The sequence below is a fragment of the Adiantum capillus-veneris genome, unplaced genomic scaffold (assembly GCF_014529385.1).
Source record: "Adiantum capillus-veneris isolate H3 unplaced genomic scaffold, ASM1452938v2 Hic_scaffold_325, whole genome shotgun sequence".
Lineage (NCBI taxonomy): Eukaryota > Viridiplantae > Streptophyta > Polypodiopsida > Polypodiales > Pteridaceae > Adiantum > Adiantum capillus-veneris.
Window position 1 is genome coordinate 4,291,212 of NW_028221436.1, and position 22,807 is coordinate 4,314,018.

The 22,807-nt window shown below is 44.2% G+C and overlaps 1 pseudogene across 1 annotated transcript in view; it reads left to right on the plus strand.

Annotated features, from left to right (window-relative positions):
* Window positions 1-8,785: 8,785 nt before the first annotated feature.
* The window catches only part of LOC147417128 (uncharacterized), a 33,457-nt pseudogene continuing 19,435 nt past the window's right edge, over window positions 8,786-22,807 (plus strand). The window contains exon 1 of the transcript XR_015187424.1: window positions 8,786-9,279. The product of XR_015187424.1 is annotated as an uncharacterized LOC147417128 (transcript). The remainder of the gene's footprint in view (window positions 9,280-22,807) is intronic.

Here is a 22,807-nt window from a genome sequence, read left to right on the forward strand (position 1 = left end):
TCGTGCATCTCTCTCCCCCATTTGGCACATATGGTAATGCCTCACTAGTTGGGCTACTCAGATGAATATGTGTAGTTCTGGGGGTTTATGCGCGTTTGCCAAGGCAAGAGCCTTTTGAACAGGAACCGGATTAGCTAACTAGTAATCCCCCACAGGTATGCACAGTTCCATCGCGAAGATTGCGAGTTTGGAGAGTTCTCTCGCGTGAAAACTCGTCCAATTCACAGGGGAATTGTCCCATTGTGTGCGGGAGCCCTTGGGATACGTGTAGGCCGCTCCGCTAAAAATGATCCAAAATAGAGAATTACAGCCTGCTTGTTTTTCTGCAGGTTTAGGGTTTCGCACCTACATTGCAAGGGAACACCAGGGGAGCTTTGTGAGAGCCTTGGGATGCGTATACAGGGTTTTGGGCACCCGACAGCAGAAAAGGAGAGAATTACAGCACACTGAATTTTTGTGAGCTCACAAAAAAGCTCCTAAATTGCGAGGGAATCCGTCCTAGACAGGTGTTTTTTGACCTACAAGGGTTTTTGGGCCGTTGTGTTGCGAAAATCAAGTCAAAAACCTATGTTTTCAGCCCTTGCCAGGTTTGGACAGCTTTGTGAGAGTTTGGCCTAAGTGTACGGATTGTCAACTGTTGATTAATAAAGAAGGGGCACCAATTTTGGGGCCTAAAAGGTGTTGGTCTCGTGTGCACAGTGACATTCTAGTTGCTGGACGCAATTGTGTTCTATGTTAACAGGTATTTGAAATAGTACCGTCCTCTACGTTGTACAGGTCGATTATACAAGCTACGTTCTGGGGAGCGTTTGGTTGTATCAATCCTTTGAGCTCATGGCCCGGACCTTTTTATGTTATTTGGGGGGGGATTGATGAGGTAGTCATTGAGTAGCTTCATATCGTAGACCGTTTGTCTCGGGGGTGTTATTCAAAATCTTGTAACATGCATATGTGAGCATTTGTGTTGCATTGTGATTTACCAACCATTGAATATTCCTAATTGGGTGAGATTGCCTAGCTATGTAATTTTAGTGCATCGACACACCTGTTTGAGATTGGGTGTGATGGCTAATTTTGCTATGCGAGAATATCAAGAGCTCCAATCTGGAATGAGAACATACTCCTTATTGGATGAGATTTTTCAGGGAAGCCAATGACCCAGGATATCAAATGCTCTGTTCTGGAATGAGAAAATTGATCGTCTCTCGGAAATTTTTGAGCTAACTTGAGTTGTTTTGCAGATATATTGTAACTGCGAACGATGACTCTTCTTTCAAGAAGGGGGGATGTTACAAACTGTTGATGTGTCAAGCCACTGAAGAACGGAGCCAACTTGCAGATCTAAGTGGAGGGGCCTAAACCCTAAGAAGAAGCAGAAGAAGTTTTCACCAACTGAAACCGGCCCGTAGGGCGGTAGACTTTGGCTTTCACCCGTAACTTTACTTTAGACTTTACGACACAAAGGAACTTCACGAATAAGCTTCTCACTGGAATTCAACACTTCAAGACAAACCACGGCTTGGTAGCTAGAGCTCTACCAAGTAGACAACGACACCCTGTTTGCCCCAAATATTGGTGCCCCTTTCGGTATTTCTTTATTCTTATTATACTTGAGAAAAACCTGTAAACTTCTACAAGCTGTCCCACTTTTATCGGGCTGAAATTGCTCTACTCTAACCCGATTTCGGCAGCATAACCACAATAGAAGTCTCCACGGACAAAATCCCAAGTCCACTGTGACTTTCCACACACTTTAGAGCACTTTACAAAACCTGTCGAGAAAATACAGCTCTCTGAATTCTCTGTTTTGCGCTCCGATCTGCATGCCGATCACTTCTGTGGATAGCCCTCGAGCTCTCGCACTTGTAGGGTCACTTGCCCCTTGAATTAAACGAATTCCTTGCGCGAAATCTCTCTAAATTTTCTTGTACAGGCACCCAATGCTTTCTAGAGGCTCTCTTGGCAAATAAACGATCCAAACGCATTTATCTAACCCTCACCAAGCTGTCCAAACCTGTCCATGGTTATAATTGCAGGTTTTTGATCCGATTTCGCCAGCATAACGGCGCAAAAATCCGTGTAGGTCAAAAGTACACGTCAAGGACACTTTCCCCTATGGGAAGCTTTCTAGTGAGCTGCAGGTCAATTTCAGCATCTTGTGATTTTCTGTTTTGCCATTGTTAGGTGCCTACTGCCTTATACACGCATCCCAAGGCCTTTCCGAGGCTCCCCAGGCGATTCCCTGCAGTTTAGGTGTGAAACCCTACACCTGTAGAAAAACATAGCAAGCTGTAATTCTCTGTTTTGGACCGTTTCGAGCGGAGTGAGCACGCTTACACGTGTCTCAGTTGCTCGCGCACGCAATGGGACAGTTCCCTTGTAAATCGGACAAGTTTTCACGTGAGAAAATTCTCTGTTTTCTCATTCCTTGGCAATGGAAATGTGCGTACCTGAAGGGGATTAGCAATTAGCTCATCCGGTTCTTGTACAGAAGGCTCTTGCCTTGGCAAACACGCACAAAACCCCCATAATTGTACATGTTCATCTGAGAAGCCCAACTAGAGGGGCATTACCATATGTGCAAAGTGGAGAGAGAGAGATGCGCAAGAGCAAATTGTCGCGCTACATAGAGAAAGGGAGAAGCCAAGCTTTTCATTAAAGCTGTGAGCACCTGCACCCACTACTCACGCACACTGTAGCACAAAAATCAAGTCAAATAAGCCCCCTCTCTTGAAATGGGCACCCCCTCTTGTTGATACTTTTGGCAGATGCATCTGGAGCCCCATGTGTCCCTTATGCTTCTTTTGAGTTAGTTTCCTAGTACCCATTGACAAGTGTAGCGGGGGCCTAAATAACTTTGAACTGAGCCTGGACACCCTTTTACTGCTTGGATTTTCAGCGTCAAAGACCCACAGAAAACAGCCCCAAAAACAACGTTTTTGGCTCAGTCGCAGATTTCAGCCCATAGCGTTTTTGGATAGTAGTAAGAAGATTGCAGATTTCAGCCATTAGGTCGACTTTGTCATCCCCGTTGTCATCGTCGATATAGCCTAAACTTGCATCGGTTCCATGCATTCCATTTGTTCCAGGTTGTGCAATCATAAGTAGACCACTCTCGCCGACGAGAGTGGGGCCTTCGGAGGAGGGTTTTACGTCTCTGGTGTCGTATCTCTCTTCTTTCTCTATCTCTCAATCTCATACACTTGCACGCACAGTGTCCATTGACTTTGTTTGTGATCATAGCATTCTCTCATTAAGAACGGAAGGCTCTCTCTTCCATAAGAACAAAAGGAACCTTGAGCACAGTTCGGAGTACTCATCTTGAGCAAAGCGCAAACATTCATTCCGCTGCACCTAACATTGGTATCAGAGCTTTGGTAGTGTTCTGAATAACTCAAGGAAAGAACCACAAGAATCACAAGAATTTTTTTTGCTTGTTGCGATCGCACGAACCCAAGTTCGCTTGGACGTGTCGATTCCTAATCGTGTTTTTTAAGGGTGACAGGAATCCAGGAAAGAAGGGCTTGTCCAGCCTCCCCTTGTGCCTCTTTTCACTCATTGAGAGCGGACCGTGCACTTAGCGGCCGGCCAATCGACGTGAGGTGGGAAAAAGCAACCTTGGTGTGAGCGCAAGGCCGCAAAGGGGTGCGCCCACAGAAAGGAGTAGAACTCGGGTGAAGAGAAGATCCTTCTCAAACGCGGTTTGCAAGCGAAAGAAAACCTCAAGAACCCAAGACCCTCAAGAACCCAAGAACCCAAGTTCCTCGTGAACTTAAGAACCCAAGATCCCCAAGAACCCAAGTTCCTCGTGAACTTAAGAACCCAAGACCACAAGAACCCACAAGAACCGACGACTTCAGAATGGTCATCACTCGAAGCGGAATAGATACTTTGCTTGAAGGTGATGAGCATGAGAGAGGCAAAGAAGAATTTTCCCCACCAGGAGGTTTTTCTGACCTTCCCCATCTATGTCAAGGATTGCACTAACTCCTATGGAGGCTTTCCACAAGATGTTTATGGAAAGGAAGTTAGAACGTGAAGCAAGAAATGCAGAAAGAATGGCAGAAATGGAACGCAGACATGCAGAAAGAAGAGCAGAAATAGAGCGCAGACACCAAGAAAGAATTGCAGCCGCCGTCAAAGGAAAGAGCAACCAATACAGGGAAGAGTTCTTGCGACTCGTTTCTCAAGCTCAGGCACAGATGCAAGAGATTCAAGAAAAGGAGACTCTCTCAGTCTCTTCTTCTCCAAAGCATGACACACAGGATTTGCATGATTGTGAGAAGCATGATGATTTGAATGACAATGATTTGCATGATGATGATTTGATTGACAATGATAAGCATGATGATTTGCATGATCAAGTTGTGATTTCTCACAAGCATGATGATTTGCATGATCAAGATGTGATTTCTCACAAGCATGATGAGTTGCATGAAGCTGATGTGATTGTTCACAAGGATGATGTGTTAGTGGATGCTTTTTCTAGCGAAGCTAACCTCGTTGTAGATTCGATCAATCACGAAGAACCGATCTTGGCTTTCGAGTCGAGGTCCAAAGAACCCCCACAGGACTATTCAATCATTCAGGAAGAACCGATCTTGGCTCTCGAGCTTAGGTCCAAAGAACCCTCACAGGAAGTATTATGTATTCGCATGATTGATACGCACGCATTGTTCGAGTGTTTCATTCGTGATCGTTTCCTATATTTTAGTCAGCGTCTTTATGTGATCCCTTTTCCTAGGCATGACATATTGTACGTTGAGCACGTTGACTCATGAATGAGCACGAATGTATGCGGATTGTTCATGAAAAGCTGAAAAGTATGCATTCAAGGAAGTCACATTCCATGTCTCTTCCTTGGCATGACACATTCGTAGAACGAGCACATGAAAGTATGAGCACGAAGCATGGGCATTTCCGTTGTGAATTGGCACCGTTGATTGCTCTAGATCAAAAGAGAAAGATTCGATCTCATTGTTTGCATGTGTTTGATGAACGGTTTGTCACTCCATCTATTTGTTTATCTACATTGCATGCACAGTCTTTGAGGAAGACACGATTTTTTCCACTCACTTTACATGGAATAGATATGTTCATGGTTGTGTGTTGGAAATGGTTTCAGGGATTTTCAGCCACGGAGATTCTTGAAGAAGAAAGAAGCATGACTCTCGACGAAGTTGAAGCATCGAAGGAAACTCAAAAAACTTTGTGTCGCTTTCGGCGCGGCCCAAAGAAGCAAGCGTTGCAGACCTTTATGAAGTTCAAGTACCGCACGACCCACACATCAGAGTGGGCCGGTGAAGAGTCCCTTCCAGGATTCCGGATGTTGTTGGCGATCTCCCTCGACGACATACAGTTCGGTACCAGTACCTCACTTTGAAAAGGAGGGGATGTCATGTGACACATCCAGCCCTATGTGTCCGTGGACAAGCTACAGCATGATCAGGGTTCAATCAGTCTAGATTAGAAGTGATCTGGTACTTTTGTGAGTCTATTCGTAGACCGTGCATGCCCCGTCACTTAGTATAGATGCATATCCGTTGGTTGCACACAGCATGATCATCAGTATTCCCATTAGAATCTATCAGATTCCATCAGGGAAATTTTCCAGTGCATTTACCCTATTTTATCTATTTTTTGCATTTTTCGCTTATTAATTTAAGTGACTTTCCAACAAAAGTAGGTAGGGCAAATTGGGTAAGAAAATATATAAGCAAACCAAAGTTGACACTAAATGGTAGAAGAGGTAGCAGGAGCTCCACCGCTCAACAGGCAACTTCTCAAGCAAGAACCCTTGGGGGCGACTCCCTCAAGCAAGATCCCCCGGGCTCCATTGTCCTAGCGTTTTTCAACAAGGAACATCGCCATCCTCAGTCACTAGTGCTTGCATCAGCATCGTCTTTCATTGCCGGAGGTCACAGAGAAGCTAGTGTTTTTAGAAAAACCAGCATCACTAGCGTTTTTGGTTTACAACAGCCCAACGTTTTTGGTTTCAGCCTCAGCCTTGCAGATCCGGCACATGCAGTGATTGCAGCCCTAAAAGACCATCAAGATCAGCCCCGAAAGGTAGCAGATTCAGCCCATGAAGAAGTAGCAGATTCAGCCCAAGAAAGACCTCAATTTTCAGCCTTGAAGATCATCAGTTTTCAACCCTAAACCTGCAGATTTTCAGCGTCAAAGACCCACAGAAAACAGCCCCAAAAACAGCGTTTTTGCCTCAGTCGCAGATTTCAGCCCATAGCGTTTTGGATCAGAAGTATCAGTAGGAAGATTACAGAATTCAGCCATTAGCGTTGGACTTCGTCATCCCCATCGTTCATTCGTCGACATAGCCTAAAACTTGCATCAGTCCCATGCATTCCATTTGTATTCAGATTGTGGGAATCATAAGTAGAACCACTCTCAGCCGACGAGAGTGGAGAGCCTTCGGAGGAGGGTTTTACAAGGTCTCTGGTGTTGTATCTCTCTTCTCTCTCTATCTCTCGTCTCATACACTTGCACGCACAGTGCCCATTCACTTTGTTTATGATCATAGCATTTCCTCATTAAGAATGGAAGGCTCTCCCTTCCATAAGAACAAAAGGAACCTGAGCACAGTTCGGAGCACTCATCTTGAGCAAAGCGCAAAACATTCATTCCGCTGCACCTAACAACGGGGCAAATAAATAAAAGTCAACCAACTTATGGGAACCCCGTCTGATGGGGCCCAATCGACCCAAAGACAGTTAAAATTAAGCCAAACCCACCCCACACACACACAAAGTCAATTGCGTATGAAGCCAATGATGTGGCAGACTTGTACGGATAGCCCGCAATTTGCGTTGACATGCTGACTAACACTGTACGGATTGTTGCAATTCGTGCTAACATGGTGACGCAGCACTGTATGGACTGCCACAATTCTCGCTGACAGGCTACTGACGTGGCGGTATATGGATTTATGTGAAACGTTGCTGACAGTTTTTTGGACTCCACCCTTTTGAGACCAGATGCTTTTAGAATTTGAATGCTTTTCGCTTTTGGGCTAGGGCCTTTAAATAAGACCCATGGGTTCTCACTCTAGCAGTCTACCCGCGGGAGATGCAGAGCAGAGCCATGGGAGTTGTACCATGTTGAAGAAATATAAAGAAACACTTGTAATGTGCAGTGGAAATGTTAAGATATAGCTCGGATCTAGTACTCCACACAAACACAAGGTTACTTTACTTCACTTGGAAAGAGAAACTGAACCGAACACAATGAAGGAGAGAGAGAGAGAGAGAGAGAGAGAGAGAGAGGAGAGAGAGAGAGGAGGGACGGCACGGATGTCGGGTCCCAACCATCCTCAGGGCCCCCTTGCTCTGTTGCCAGAGTGTGAGGATAGTGGTGCTAATCCTATATTTAAGACTAAAACTTCATACTTAAAGATCGAACTGAGACTCAAGAGACTGAATGTGTATTGATTGATTGATTGAATGCTTGAATGAATGAATAAAAACTGAGCACAATAGGCTCCTTATATAGGAGACGAAGAGACACAAATGAAAAGACAGGTCTCATGGTGAAGAGACATGACTTTAGACGTAAAGACACATCCTTTCGGCAAAGAGCTGCAATCATTGGACGAAGAGTCGCAACAGTAGAGCGAAGGGTTGTGACAAGTCGTCGAAGGAGTGTGGCTTTTGGCGAAGGAGTGTGGCTTTTGGCGAAGAGGCATGTCTCTTGAGCGAAGGTCGTGGACCATCAAGCGTAGGGTTCTCCTTGGCATAGCACTTTGTGTATCTGCAAACTAGGAGTAGATGTAATACTGTAACATAGTCACAATCATGACATTCCCTCTCATTTAAAATGAGAGCCTCGGTTAAAGGAATGACTTTTGATGTTGATAGAACTCTGGAAAAGCATTGAATCTTCGAAAATCTTCAGTCTTTGACTGCTAGTGCAATTCAAACCGCATGCAGTTTTAGGAGTTGGGGGGACTCAATGGCCGCTATAGTTCTTAAACGAAGCGTTTTCTGAGCCCTTGATGGGCTAGCCCACCCAATGATGGAGCATCAATAGAGCTAGTCGGCTGCAATTCCAAATTCTCTTCGGGGTGACCTGTGGTCTTGTATGATAGAGCTGATCCAAGCCTGTGTTATCATTGTCTGCTTCACAAATGACCTCCTCCATCGTTGAGGATCACAAGCCAAAGACTTCTGATACCATGTCAGAATAGCGTGCGGAAGCATAGATGTGACACACATTCGGCCCCGGACATGCACGGAGAGAGAGAGAGAGGGAGAGGAGAGAGAGAGAGAGAGAGAGAGAGAAGAGAGAGAGAGAGAGAGAGAGAGAGAGCTCCAATCAACTTGATCAGTTAGATACAAAGTAAGAGGCCCAAGGCCCTTATATATTTCCCACAGAAAGTTGCCCTATGCAACTCAAATAAATTATGTCAAATACATTGAGGCTCCCTTTAACAAGTTCTCCCCTTTTTTTCTTTTGTACTGTTTACCTTCTTGCTAGGGGAGATGTAGCACATTAGACAATTTCAAAACTCATAGAAGGATCTTTTCAACACAAAAAATAATAAAAATAAATAATATGAATTATTGCTGATGACTTTATTTGTTATTAAGTGGCAAAGACTATCATGTGAATCTCAAAGCTGCTCATAGGATGCAAATACTAGAGTTGTTCTATGTCTCAACTTAAAATTGTTTCATTGCGTGTGTGTTGCCATTATTCTTGCAGTCTGAGGGTTTCTACTGTGTTCTCTTCCTCTCTGGGTTAGTGATTTACAAAAGGTACATGGTGAACCATGCAGGTGACTCTAAGGTGTGCCAATGAAAATCGAGATGACTGTCACTTCAGCTACATAACATTATTACCCTTACTAATCAAGGACTTGCATCTGCTCTTACGCTCACTAATAAGGACAGAAGACCTTTGAGGTTTACTGCTTCTGTCTCAACAGCATTCGCAATCAGGTCTTCGCAAGCAGTTTGTTGTGTCGGATTGGATGGTTTCGAGTATTTTAGTCCAAGTGAAGCTGCTCTAAAGGCTGCTCAAGGCAATCAAAATGGGTCTTTCTTTGAGAAGCTGAAAAGGTTTGTGGTCCCATTTCAGCAGGATAAATCTAAACAGTCCGAGACACCGAACGGCATAAGTGAGGTGCAAAAACACAGTGAAGGCAACTCAAATGAAGATCAGATGCACTGGTTTACGGAGAAACCTGGGGAAATTATTTCTGTCACCAATGGAGTACATAAAGTCTACTCCAATCCTCCAAATAAGATGCGAATAACAGATGAGGTAAGAGTTTGATGTTTGTGGTACTGTCAAGGCTTCAGTACGGATTGACTCATGTACCTTTTGTTGGATGTATTGCAAATTCTTATGCTTTGTCTTTAGATTGGGCAAAGCAAAAGAGTTGCTTATTAGATAGTGTATCCATGTTACATATGAAAATCCTGAACAGATATATTATTGCATTGTTTTATTGAATCAAAGCATTGAAAAATTTGTTTTCACTCAACGTAGATAACTCTCGTCAATATCAGTGATCTCCATTTGCTTGAAGTGTATGTTTAATTATCAAAGCTTGTGTGTTTTGTTTATGATGGTCAGAAATAGAGCTCAAGCTTTCATAAGCTATGATATGTACAAAGTTTAGGCTTTTTAGACCAGTGTGAGTTTGTGCAAGGTACACAATGCAGATCAGGCAGCTATTATAACGATATCTGTTTAGTGTATCAGTTATGCCATTTGGGGCATACCATTGGATGTAAGAACACCTTGAAGAGACAGAATTGTTGTATAAGTGATTTTACTCATGGCAATGTGGTGTGCTAGTGTTCTAGGGTCCTGTTTCTTGTGGGTGTATCGCCCATCCCCTAGAAATGGAGTTAGAATAGTAGTGTAATTCATTGCTAGCCACCTTATCTGTGTTTCCATCACCCCTATTGGGGCATTTTCTCTTGGACTTCATTGCTCTTTGACATCTTGGCTCGGCTTTATAGGCAAAATAGTATTTTAAAGATGCTTAGTCTGCCTTTTGCTGAATTGTGGGGCACAAGTAAGGCTCTAGGGATGGAACTCCGATGTTCCATGTGGACTCTCCTCTTCTGTCTCTCTCTATCCAAGTTCTGTTATTTGCAATTTTTATTTGTGTGTTGCGATTGATTTCTCGCTTGGAGTGTCCAAGCCTGTAACAGTGATATCAAAGCTCAGACGATTCTTCTTCTCTGAAGGATCCGATCCTTTTCTGCAGCACATGGGTTCTTGCAATGAATCCGATAGAGACAACACTCCTCTAACTCTTAGTCTACAGGGAGATGAAGAAAAGCAAAGTCCCAGCACGGGATTTCACGAGATTGTGACAAACACTAACTTATATGTTGGTTTCCTTCCTTTGATTTTTATTTAATTTTTGGGACTCTTTTTGAAATCACTATACCCGAACATTGCATGGCCAGTGTGAAACGATTGATGGCCGAGAGTTTCACCCGCAAGAGTCAAGGCTAGGCAGCCACGAGACGACTGAGCCGATCAACACTGAAATCTGACTAGTAAAAGGGAGGCTAGGCTCAGTTAGTCATTGGGGCCCTTGGCGAGACTTCGTAAGTTGGTGGGTACTAGGAATTTAAACCAAATGGACAAAATGGACACTTGGCAGTCTGTGAGCCATTTTCACGGACACCTCAGCAAGGGGAGCGGCCAAAATCGATTTCAACAAGAGAAGAGGTTGATTTAAGTTCATTGTGAGCTATTGTGTATGTGTGAGTAGAGTGTGCAGGTGATCACAACTTTAATGGAAAGCTTGGCTTCTCCTCTGTCTTATGTAGCACAACGATTCCGCTCTCGTGCACCTCTCTCCCGTTTTGAATACAGAATCGTGATGCCGAGCTCAAGGGCTATTCATCTGGCGAAATTTATGCTTGATTACCGAGGCAAGAGCCTCTTGCACAGGTATCGGATTAGCTAACTGCTAATCTAGAGCAAGTACAGGTTGATTTAGAGAGATTTCTCGCAAGAAATCTCATTTAAATCAAAGAGCAAGTATCCCTACACCTGCAAGATCTCAATGGCTACCTACAGGTGCGTTCGGCACGCAAAACGTAGCTCAAAACAGAGAATTATAGGTTGCTGTAATTTTTGCAGGCTTAGGGTTTTGACCCTTTTTTATGCCTAAAAGTCCAAGGAGCTTCGGGGAAGCTAGGGAACTGCTAAATAGGTGTTCTAGTGCATTTCAAAGGCTAAAAACAGAGAATTTAGCGTGCTGTATTTTCTCGCCAGGTTTGTAAAAGCGCTCTAATGTGCGTAGAAAGGCATTTGCTACATGGCGATTTTGTCTCTGAAGCCTTCTATTGTCGTTATGCTGCCGAAATTTGACTAGAGTAGGAAATTTGCAGCCCAATAAAAGTGGGACAGCTTGTAGAAGATTACAGGTTTTCCTCCAAGTTCAATTGGAATAAAGAAATACCAAAAGGGGCGCCAAGCTTTGGGGCCAACAAGGTGTCATTGTCTACTTAGGAGCACTATAGCTACCAAGTTGTGGATTCCAGTCACGCTATTCGTGAAATTACTTTGTGTCAAAGTACAGGTAAAGTGAAACACGTATAGATTGGGTGAAAGCCTAATTTTACCGCCCTTTAGTAAGGTTACAGGCCGGTTTCATGGTTCCCATCACGTTCCCCAGGCACCAACCTGCGTGGTTCGAAGGTTTTCTAGCATACAACGGAACGCTGCCCCAGACAACGGCCTACGTTGTTCCGAGGTTTTCAAACATAGAACGAAACGCTCCCCAAGCATCGGCCTACGTCGTTCCGAGGTTCAAACAATACCAAAACAGTATTTCACTTCTCCACCCGGAGTAAAATCATGAATCAATGGTAGTAAAACCAAAGTCAAACATTTCAAATTGGTACCAAAACATGTTCAAAACCGATACCATCCATTTCAAACAAATTCCAACAAGATTACCAAACAAGTTCTCAAACATTTTTCAAACTTAAAAAGCATTCTCAACATCAATCGAGCTCAAAAAGTCGAATGACTTTCCATCCTAAAACCTGCACCAAAAATTAGGGTTAGGTTCATTCCATAAGGTCGTAGCCGAGCACAGCATGGTCCATCAGCTCTTGGACAGACAGTGTTTTCTTTGGCGGCGATGGTAGTCCCAAGATAGCAATCACACTGGACCTCCAAGGTCATCTGCTCGTGAGAAGACATCTACAAAGAGATGTGGAGGAATTTTAAGTTATAATCTGCTAGGGTTTCCATGGCAAGCATTTCAGGATATCCCACTCTGCCAGAAGTTGCACTCCAAAGGAAGATGTCAGAAACCATATAACTTTGGGCAAAGTTTTTCTTGAAAGCTTGCCAAGTCCTTGGAAGTGTGCATCTTGGTAGCCATAGACATCAACATCTGCTTGGCACTGCTTTGAGAAAAATAGTGACTCGAAACAAATCTTAAGTCCTCTTGCAAGTGATGATGTTTTTGGCTTATGCCCTGTAAGACATGAGCGGTGAAGACGGAAGCGCGCCTGATGTGCGATTTATGAAGGGTGGGAGTGGCGAATAAGTGCGGGGGTCGAGGGCCGAAGATACTTCAAATAAATATAAGCCCGGGGTCGGGGGCCGAAGATACTTAAAATAAAATTCCATCAGTCTTTGGTTTTCTTTGTCTCCTCTTTGGTAGGACCGGGATGCTTTCAGAGAAGCACATGACTGATGCTCTAATACCGTTGTCACAAGACGGGCACCGTGTGCCAATAGAAAAGAACAGATTGAACAACTTTAAGCACTACAAATAACAACTGAACTGAAAAAGAGAGACGACACGCGACATGGAGTGGCGGAATTCCACCCCAGAGAGTATTGGCCCCAAACCTTGGCGCCCCTTTCAGTATTTCTTTATATCGCATCAACTCAGTACAAGCCGGTACTCCAGACTTTGCACCTTCTCTAGGAGGCATGCCAAGAATGAGCCCTTAGCACATATTTAAAGGCCTTTGGCCTATGAAAAGCAGTTTACATGAAAAGCCTTCAAACTCAAAAAGCTTCTGGTTCAAAAGCAATGCCAAAAGGCTGCCATCGTAAATCACGGAAATCCGTACATTTGCCACGTCAAGAGTCAGCGCAAAACGTGGAGATCCGTACAGTCTGCCACGTCATCAACCATCAAAAAATCTGCAGTGTTCGTACAACTGCCACGTCATCAGCTCATGCGCAAGCCTTTGTGTTAGGTCCTGCTTTATTTTAATCCGTTATGTCACTTGGGGCCCCCTCGGACGGGGTCCCCATAAGTTGGTAGGACTTCTTCTTCTGTTACTTGTTTTTCTTAGGGTATAGGCCCCTTGGCCGGCATCTGCAAGTTGGCTCCATTCTTCAAGGCTTTGACACGTCAGCAGTTCGGGACAGCTTCTTGATCTTTCACTTTGCCCCAAGCTCGGCAAAGTTCTTTACTTTCATCAATCGTGCTTGGGTGAGTATCCATGCAATTTGGAACCAGTCCTGCTTTCATCTTGCCTTTTCTACCATGTTCCTCAGTTGCTCTTGAACTCTCTGACCTGTCTTCATTCTGTTCTTGCTGTGCCTTTTTAGGGCACTTCGTGGAGACGTGCCCATGTTCCCCGCATCCAAAACACTTCCCCTCTTTGATGTAGTTGGCCCTCTCTCAAAGAGTGAGTCGGGGTCGTGAATCCTTGTCTTTCTTTTCTTGGGAACTCTTCCTCTTTCTACTTACATTATTAGAAGTCTGTTGGGTTCTCCGATCTCATCAGTGGGGTAAGTCAGATTGCTCGAATGTGTGGCAAAACCCCGTTTCGGATGACCCATCAATTCTTGAATAGAATTTGACTTTTGTTCCAAGCAGTAGTCTCGGATCTGTGTAGGAAGTTCGCAGCAAAACCGCTCAATCTGTTCTTTGAACGAGACCTTCTTAAATGAAGAGGCTGGTAGAAAAGAGCTCCGAAATCTATCGCAATAAGCGTCCAAAGAATCTCCCTTGGTCATTCGAAGATGATTTCAAGCAGTTCGTATATCTCGTTCATACTCCCGAGTCAGCCAAGAAGAAATTAAAAGCCTCTTAAACTTCAACCATTTAACTGGAGCTTCCTTTCTCAATAGAAGGGTGGACCACCATGTTCGAGCATTTCCCTTGAAGAAAGATGTAGCCCTCCGAATCTTGGAGTGCTTTGAGTAATGCCCTCTAGAGAAAGCTATATCAAACTGCTGTATGAAGGCCAAAGCCCTTGGGAGCATCTCGAAATCCAGAAAAAGAGTCAAACTTAATTGATTGTCCACCTTCTTTGAATTCTCTTACTTTCTTGCTTTTATCTTCGAGGAAGTCATATTGGTTGGCTTTATGGAAATGCTTCTTCTTTGCATAAAACATGTGATCGTCGGAGTCCAAATTGTCTGAGGAGGAGTCCCCTATAGGACTGTCAAAAACTGGGCGAAATTTACGCTTCTTCGCCTTTTCTTGCCCTTTTCAAAGCTTTGCTTTTTGCTTCGCTTTTTGCCTTTTCTGTCTTCTTCGCTCAAGTCAGGAGAGCTAGGACTGTCAGAAGAAGAAGAACCTGGGTAGTCCTTCAAATCGTACATGCTTCTTCTGCTTTCTCGCCGATGCAAAAGAAGATTGATGACCCAAACAACCCGGAAGTCCATTCCTTTCTTATGCTTTTTATCGTGCTTTTTGGATTTTTTGTTTGCGTCCAAAAGTCGGTAATCTGTGTGTGAACCACCTCTTCTAATTCTTGCTTTGTAAACATCCTTGGAGAAGGAGGTTTCTTGAGTGCCTGTTTGATGGGTGGCTTTGTGGCCTTCTGCCACCACTGGGTGTGTACTTCTGCGAGGATTGTTGGGGCAAAATTTTGCAAATTTTGGATCCTTCGCAATTTTAATCATCTGCTTTGTTGCCTCGTCAACCAATTGTCGATGTCCCATCTTTTCAATCTCGAACTGAGTAGGCCGTACTCTTCCTCTGATTGCTCATAGAATCTTCTCCGTGATCTTCTCCCGCATTCGCAGATGCAGAAGAAGTCGATTGATTTCTGTTGGAATCCACAAGTGCCGCAAGTAAAGGATCGGATTTTCCGGTAGAAGAGAAATTGGCCGCGCTTTGATACCACTGTAACAAACTTGGACACATCAAGTCAAGATTCTACCGCGACATAACAGAGATCACTTCGAGACAATTTACAATCCACAATTAGGTCGACACGGCCAGGCGTAGTTCCGTGCCAAGAGGTATTGGTCCCAAAGACCCCCTTTCCATATTTCTTTTTGTATTAATCTGTGTTCAAAGTACAAGAGAGTGGGTAGGTGCTCACTCTCAGACTCTGCGTCCAAATGCTCTGAGAAGTGAGGCCTTGCCCACTTATTTGAAGGTAAGGGATGCCCAAAAGCAAAGCCCCAAAAGCATGTTGGAATTAGGGTTGAAGAGAAACACACACAGCTTGGAGAAGACGAAGGAAGCTCAAGGCACACAATAGAGAGTATGTTACTTAGTGTGCAATGGAAAGATAGATAGCCCTAGAGTGATGGGCGTATATACAATGCACGGGGGAAAAAAACCTCCTAAAGAGGGAAAAAATGCCCCGGCGGTCCTAGTGTGTTCACACACATCACTACCACATGTATATGGTAACAAATCCCCCCTGGAGTGATGCGGTGAACGAGAGCTGGCACATGAGTAAAGGGAAGTGCCATGCCCTGAGGACAGGATCAGTCCACAAAGGGGAGTAAGCCCAAAGCTTTGCGGAAAGCTTCAAGCTTCTCACGAGACAATGCCTTTGTGAAAAGATTTGCAAGGTTGTCCTGTGTTGGCACATAAGCCAAGCTGATCTCTCCTGCTGAGAGCCTCTCCCTGACATAGTGGTAATGCACCTCAATGTGCTTTGTGCGAGCATGAAAAACTGGGTTCCTCGCAACTGCCAATGCGCTCTGACTGTCAGTGTAGATAGTGTTGGCAGTGTCCTGTCCAACACCAAGTCAGCCATAAGGCGTCTGAGCCATACACACTCAACCGTAGCTGTGAAGACTGCCCTGTACTCAGCCTCACAACTCGAAGTGGCCACAGTAGGTTGCTTCTTGCTCAACCATGATATACATGAACTGCCAAGCATGAAACAAAAACCACTTGTGGACACTCGCGTGTCAAAACAACCAGCCCAATCTGAGTCCGAAAAAGCATGTAAGTCTGGCGGCAATGATCCCCCTTGGGATAAAACAAGCCAAGATGTAAAGTGCCACTAAGGTAGCGGAAAATCCTCTTGACAGCCTGCCAATGCTTAGACCCTGGGCTATGCATAAATCTGCTGACCTGCGAGACTGCAAACTGAATATCTGGCCTCGTGTTGCATACATAAATGAGGCAGCCAACAGCAGTTTGGTAAAGAGTGACATCAGCAGGATCGCCAGCATCATGTAGACTCAACTTCAAACCTGTTTCCATGGGAGTGGCAATAGGTTTGCAATCCTCAAGTCCAAACTTACATAGCAATGTCTCTATGTAACTTTTCTGACACAAGGCAATACCACCATCACATGCTTAACTGTATACCCAAGTAATGATGCAACAGCCCCAAATCTTTCATCTTGAAAGTAGCATTCAAATCAGCCTTAAATTCAGCAATATGTCTCTCATTTGGTCCAGTGATCAGCAAATCATCAACATAAAGAACCACAATGAGAAATACATCATCCTCACGCTTTACATACAATGTGCTTTCTGTTGGACTGTTACGAAAGCCTCGTTTAACCAAATGAGTGTCAGCTTTCTCATACCAAGCACGAGGAGATTGCTTCAACCCATACAAAGCCTTCTTACATTTGCACACTTTGTCCTCTTGTCCTTTTATGACAAAACGCGAGGCTGCGTTACATAAACTTCCTCAAATATGTCACCATTCAAGAAAGCAGTAACAATGTCTGATTGATGTACATCCCAACCAAAATGAGCTGCCAATGCACATAGAAAACGCACAGTAGTCATACGACAAGTGGGAGCAAAAGTCTCTTCATAATCTATGCTTTTTGTTGTGCATAACCCTTGCAACAAGTCGAGCCTTATGGCGATCGATCTCACATCCGGCTTGCGTTTCAACTTGTAAACCCACTTCGTACCAATGGCCTTTTTGCCAGGAGGCAAATCACATAAAGTCCATGTGTCATTCTCTATAAGTGCATCATATTCTGATTTCATGGCAGCAATCCAATTTTCTGAATTCTGTGCTTCATCAAAAGACAGAGGCTCCTCAACATCATGTAAACTAGACACAGCCAAAGCATAACAATCTGATGCATAAGATGCATGGCGAGAGCCTGAACGAGTACGACTAGATAAAGGTGCATCCAATTTACTGTCACGCAAAGTGTGCACAGCCATTTTGGCATACTCTAGCCTGCTCATTTTCAGCCCTTTCCTCATCAAGTACATCATGTACATCTGCATCAGTAATAGGCTGTTCTAAAACATTTCAGAAACCCCCATAGGCTGTACATTTGCCTCATTGGAACTTACATTCGTATTTCCACCACTGAAAAGAGGCAACAAAGTGTCATAAATGTCCTGTGAGCTTACATTACTGTCTCTAGTACATGACAGCAAGGGTTGAACAGAATCTTCACAAACACTACATCCCGTGAAACCAAAATACGTTTTGTTTGCGGATGATACAACCTGTAACCTTTGCTTTCAGCACTATAACCAACAAAAATACATTTGACAGCCTTATCATCCAATTCTGCGCTGCACTTGTGGCACCAAAGCATATGCCAAACAGCCAAAAACACGCATGTGCTCAATAGAAGGTTTTCTATCATGCCATGCTTCATATGGAGTAATAGACTGCAAAGCTTTCGTAGGACACCTGTTAAGTACATAAGTGGCACACATGATGGCCTCAAGCCAAAAAGAATGCGGCAAAGCTTGACTTTTGACCATACATCGTGCCATTTCCGTTAGTGACCTGTTTTTCCTCTCAGCAACACCATTTTGCTGAGGTGTATAAGGCACTGTACATTGGTGTTTTATCCCACGACTAGCCAGAAATGCATTAAATTCATGAGACATATACTCCCCCCCTCGATCGGAACGGAGGGTGCCCATAGTACATTTTGAGACATTTTCAGCCATAGCCAAAAATTGTTTGAAGCACATAAAAACTTCGGACTTCGCTTTAAGCGGAAATACCCACGCATGCCTGGAGTAATCATCAATGAAAGTCACGAAGTACAGGTAATTGCCCAAGGACGGAGTTTGCATGGGCCACAAACGTCACTATGCACAAGCTGCAACCTGCATGTGGGCCCTAACTGAACCATCCTTTGGAAACTTAGAACGCTGCATTTTACCCAGAATACAGCCTTCACAAACATGTTTGATAGGTGCTTCAAGAGGAGGCAAAGAAGCAACCATATCAGATTTCTGCAAACGCAGCAAACTGGCAAAATTCAGATGACCAAAACGTGCATGCCAAAGTTTTGCATCTGAAAATAGCCCTTGAATCTGCAACAGCATTTGCAAAATTTTGTCCACATTGTCATACAAAGTGAGCTTATACAGCCCACGGCACAAAAGCCCAGATGCAACAATTTCATCACCAAAACTGAGATCATGAACTGTACATCTGTCATCCACAAATTTGACTACAAGTCCAAGTCTAGCAAGTGCGGATACAGACAATAGATTCTTCTTGATCCCAGGTACATAAAGTGCATCAACAAGTGTGAAGGACTGCCATTAGTAGCAGTGGCACAATCTTTCCAACTCCCTGAACTGGATAAGAGGCGTTGTTGGCACAAGTGACTGAATTCCCATGAGGGACAGACTCGAGAGAGGTAAACAATTCATGATGTGAGGTAATGTGCTTTGTAGCACCACTGTCGAAATACCACACATGTGAATCTGCAGCAACTGACAAGCATGCATCATGGACAGCAGGATTGTAAGTGCACTCTGCGCTAAAAGCCCATTCTGCATCAACATCAGCATCACAATCTCCTTTCACAGAAGACTCAACAATGGCTGCATTTGTAGTGGAACCAGCATTTGCAGTGGAACCACCCTCTTTCTTCTTAGCCTCTTTGGCCTTCAATTTAGGACACGACTTGATCAAGTGATCATTGGCTTTACAATAATGGCAACGCATTTTCTTTTTGCCTTATCACCAGAATTGCCAGACGAAGTGCTGCCAGCAGAAGCATTAGGAACAGAAATTTTGCCACTCGCAGCAGAACCATAAGAAGTGGCTGCATTACTGTTACCACCCTTTCTTTGAGAAGCAATAAAAGCCTGTTACTGCACGCTGCCTAGTCCTGTTTTTTCTAGAAAGTGACTCTTGCAACAGCAATGTGCATAATGCATCAAACTTGACAACTTCAGGATTTCCTTGGGTCATCAGTCTCCAAGTACTAGCAAAAGTCTGGTAGGAATCTGGTAAGGCATCAAGAACAGTCTGCACAAGGGAACTGTCAGAAATGACTTCACCTGCAGAAATGAGTTGCTCATTGATATCCTTGACACTAGCAAGGAAAGTGTCCATATCATCTTCCTCATGCATAATCTTCGACTCTAGCTCTTTACGCAGCAAAGCAATTTTAGCCTCATTGCGGCTTGCATAAAGACCTGCTAGAATATCCCAAGCCTGTTTTGCAGATTTTGCTGAACGGATGTGAGGAATAATGGTGCGCTTCACAGACAACGCAATCAATGCATGAGCCTGCGCATCCTTAACATCCCAACGAGCTTGTTCTGCTGTAGGCAAAACAACTCTAACAGCTGCAATCCTTGCAGCAAGACCTGCAACATCCTCAATATCGCCTACATCTTCAGAACCAGGACGTACATCAATGCCCTGCACAATGTTCCAGACACTTTTGACACAAGAACGTGTTGCATCATATAAGCCCACATAGGGTAGTTGTCCCCATCCAACCTGTCCTCAGCAGCAAACATCTTGAACACATCTGTGTTGTTGTTGTCAGCCATGGTAAATGCTGCACCTGATGTGAAAACTGCCCGAAAATAGGAGAAATGGAGCGGGAACAACTTGTGCTATATAGCACAAACCGTAGAAGACTATAAGGCACCTGTTATGCAGAAAACGGCATTGACAGAAAATCTGCACAAAATGACGAAATAGCCTGTGCAGTACTGCCCGTAGTGGAAACGGAGGCCGAAATGAGCCCAAATCAAAATTCTGAGCAGACCAAGCTCTTCGAGCTCCCCCAAAATATTTGTCGACCTGCGAACGCTCGCCAAAGCTCACTGAAATCGGAGAAAGTGAGCAGGCGTGTGCTGGAGCAGCTGGCGACTAAGCCCGGGAGGACGTGACCTGCTCTGATACCAATTGTTGGAATTAGGGTTGAAGAGAAACACACACAGCTTGGAGAAGACGAAGGAAGCTCAAGGCACACAATAGAGAGTATGTTACTTAGTGTGCAATGGAAAGATAGATAGCCCTAGAGTGATGGGCGTATATACAATGCACGGGGGAAAAAAACCTCCTAAAGAGGGAAAAAATGCCCCGGCGGTCCTAGTGTGTTCACACACATCACTACCACATGTAGATGGTAACAAAGCACTAACTCAAAAGGAGTTAGTGTTCAAAAGCAACTTGGCGTCAAAGTCTGCAAAAAGCTGTCAGTGCAATTTCCGGCAGGCCGTACGAACAGTCAGCGCGAATTGCGGAGATCCATACAGTCAGCGCTATATGTGGGATTCTGTACGCCAGCCATTTGCTTTAAGTTCCTTGTGTCCTTAGGGGTCCCCTCGTCACTTAGCCATAAGTTAGGACAACTTAGGGAGGTACCACGTCACCAGTTTGTGACAACTCGCCTGCTTGATCACTTAGAATACCTTTCCTAGTGATATGACTTCAAATTTGGCCATGACTTGATCGCTTCAACTTTTGCAGGATCCATTCTGACACCATCCTTTGAGACAATGTGTCCCAGAAAGTGAATCTCTTCCAGAAAAAACTCACTTTTCTTTGCATTGATGAACAACCTATGACTACGTAGCTCTTTGAACACAATGGCCAAGTGATGCCTATGCTCCTCTTCATTCTTTGAGTAGACTATCATGTCATCAAAGAATGTACCAACAAACTGCTGGTGTGGACGGAAAATTCTGTCCATCATCCTATTGAACGTAGCAGGAGCATTTGTGAGACCAAAGGGCATCACTAAAAATTTGTAAAGGCCAAACGTTGTTCTAAAAGCAGTCTTGTGCACATCCTCTGATCTAATGCGGATCTGATGGTACCCACTCTTTAGATCTATCCTGCTAAACATAGCTGCTCCTTCTAATTTGTCCATAATATCATCAATTCTAGGTATAGGGAACCTATTCTTGATGGTATTCTTGTTCAGTGCACGGTAGTCGATGCACATACGCCATGAGCCATCCTTTTTCTGCACCAACAACACTGGAGAACAGAATGGAGATGAACTGGGCTGAATCAGCCCCTTTTCTAACAACTCCTGTACTTGGCCCATTATCTCTTTCTGCTGAGCCGCACTAACCCTGTACGGAGGCTTATTTGGTGGGCTACTGCCTAGCACCAAATCTATCGCATGGTCCTCGGGTCTCTCTGGCGGTAATTGAGACGGTAATGAATCGGAAAAAACAGTCACTATACTGTTGTAAAAACATTGACCTTTCTTTATCTAGCACAGATAAATTTGATTCATCACAATCTGACACTTCACGTGCAAAAACCAAGTACGCAGAAAGATGCTTTTTCATTACAGAAGTAATAGCAGAAGCTGATACAGTAGGAATAGACTCCCCTTTAAGCTTTATATCCAGAATGTGAGTCTTTCCCCTGCTCTATACAGTGATCTTTTTGTTGTAGGCATCCATGATTCCCTGTACACGAAACAACCAAGGAATACCTAACAACACATCACATCCGTCCAGTGGCATGATGTAAAATTCTTCAGCATCTACATAGGACTGGATATGTAGACGCAACTTTCCAATGATGGGTGTCACAGCCTCTGTATGGCCAGGACATGCCAAACTTGCCTCTGCTGTATACCCCATCTCTTCAGGTCTGATTCCCAACTTTGAAGCCAATTCTGGGGAAATAAAGTTGGCTTTGGCACCTGGATCAAAGAAGATAAGCACTGTTTGATCCCTGACCTTTCCCCATGCTCTGCAAAGCTCACTTGCATCTGAATTTGGCTTGTCGCCCACCATATCTGGCACTAGACCGGCCATGGGCTTCTTTCCTTTCCTGTCTTCCTTGTCATCAGAATCAGCTGGCCTTTTCTTTGTAGGACAATAGTAAGCAATGTGGCCAGGCTGCTCACATATAAAGCATTTGTTCTCTGTCCTCAGGACCTTCTTTTGCTCTTCAGACTTGCGAGGAAAACGTCTTTTCCATTTCTTCGCTGGTCCCTTTTCTGATTCAGCCGAAGCTTTATCTTTCCTGCGTTGGCTGACTCCTGAGTCCCTTTAGGAGCCTCATTGGGAACGTGCTTCTTGGCTGAATTTTTCTTGCCTGATCCTGCCTTGACGCCAGTGTTAAATTCACAATCTTCTCCCTTGAGCAAACCATTGCCAGTGTTTGCTACCTCGATGAGCTGCGTCAAAGTAGTGACTTTTGTCTTCGTGCAGTATTTTCTAAATCCTTTGGGTAGGCCACAACAGTATTTTTCAATCTGTTCTGTCAATGGCACAAACCTATAGGAAGTTACTGGAAGTAGAGCTTTCCAAAACTTCCGATTGTAATCATCCAGATTTCTGCAAGTGGCAGCATTTAGCTGGTGCCATTCTGTCATGACATCTGCTTCGAAATCATCAGATAACCATGCTGCTGCAAAA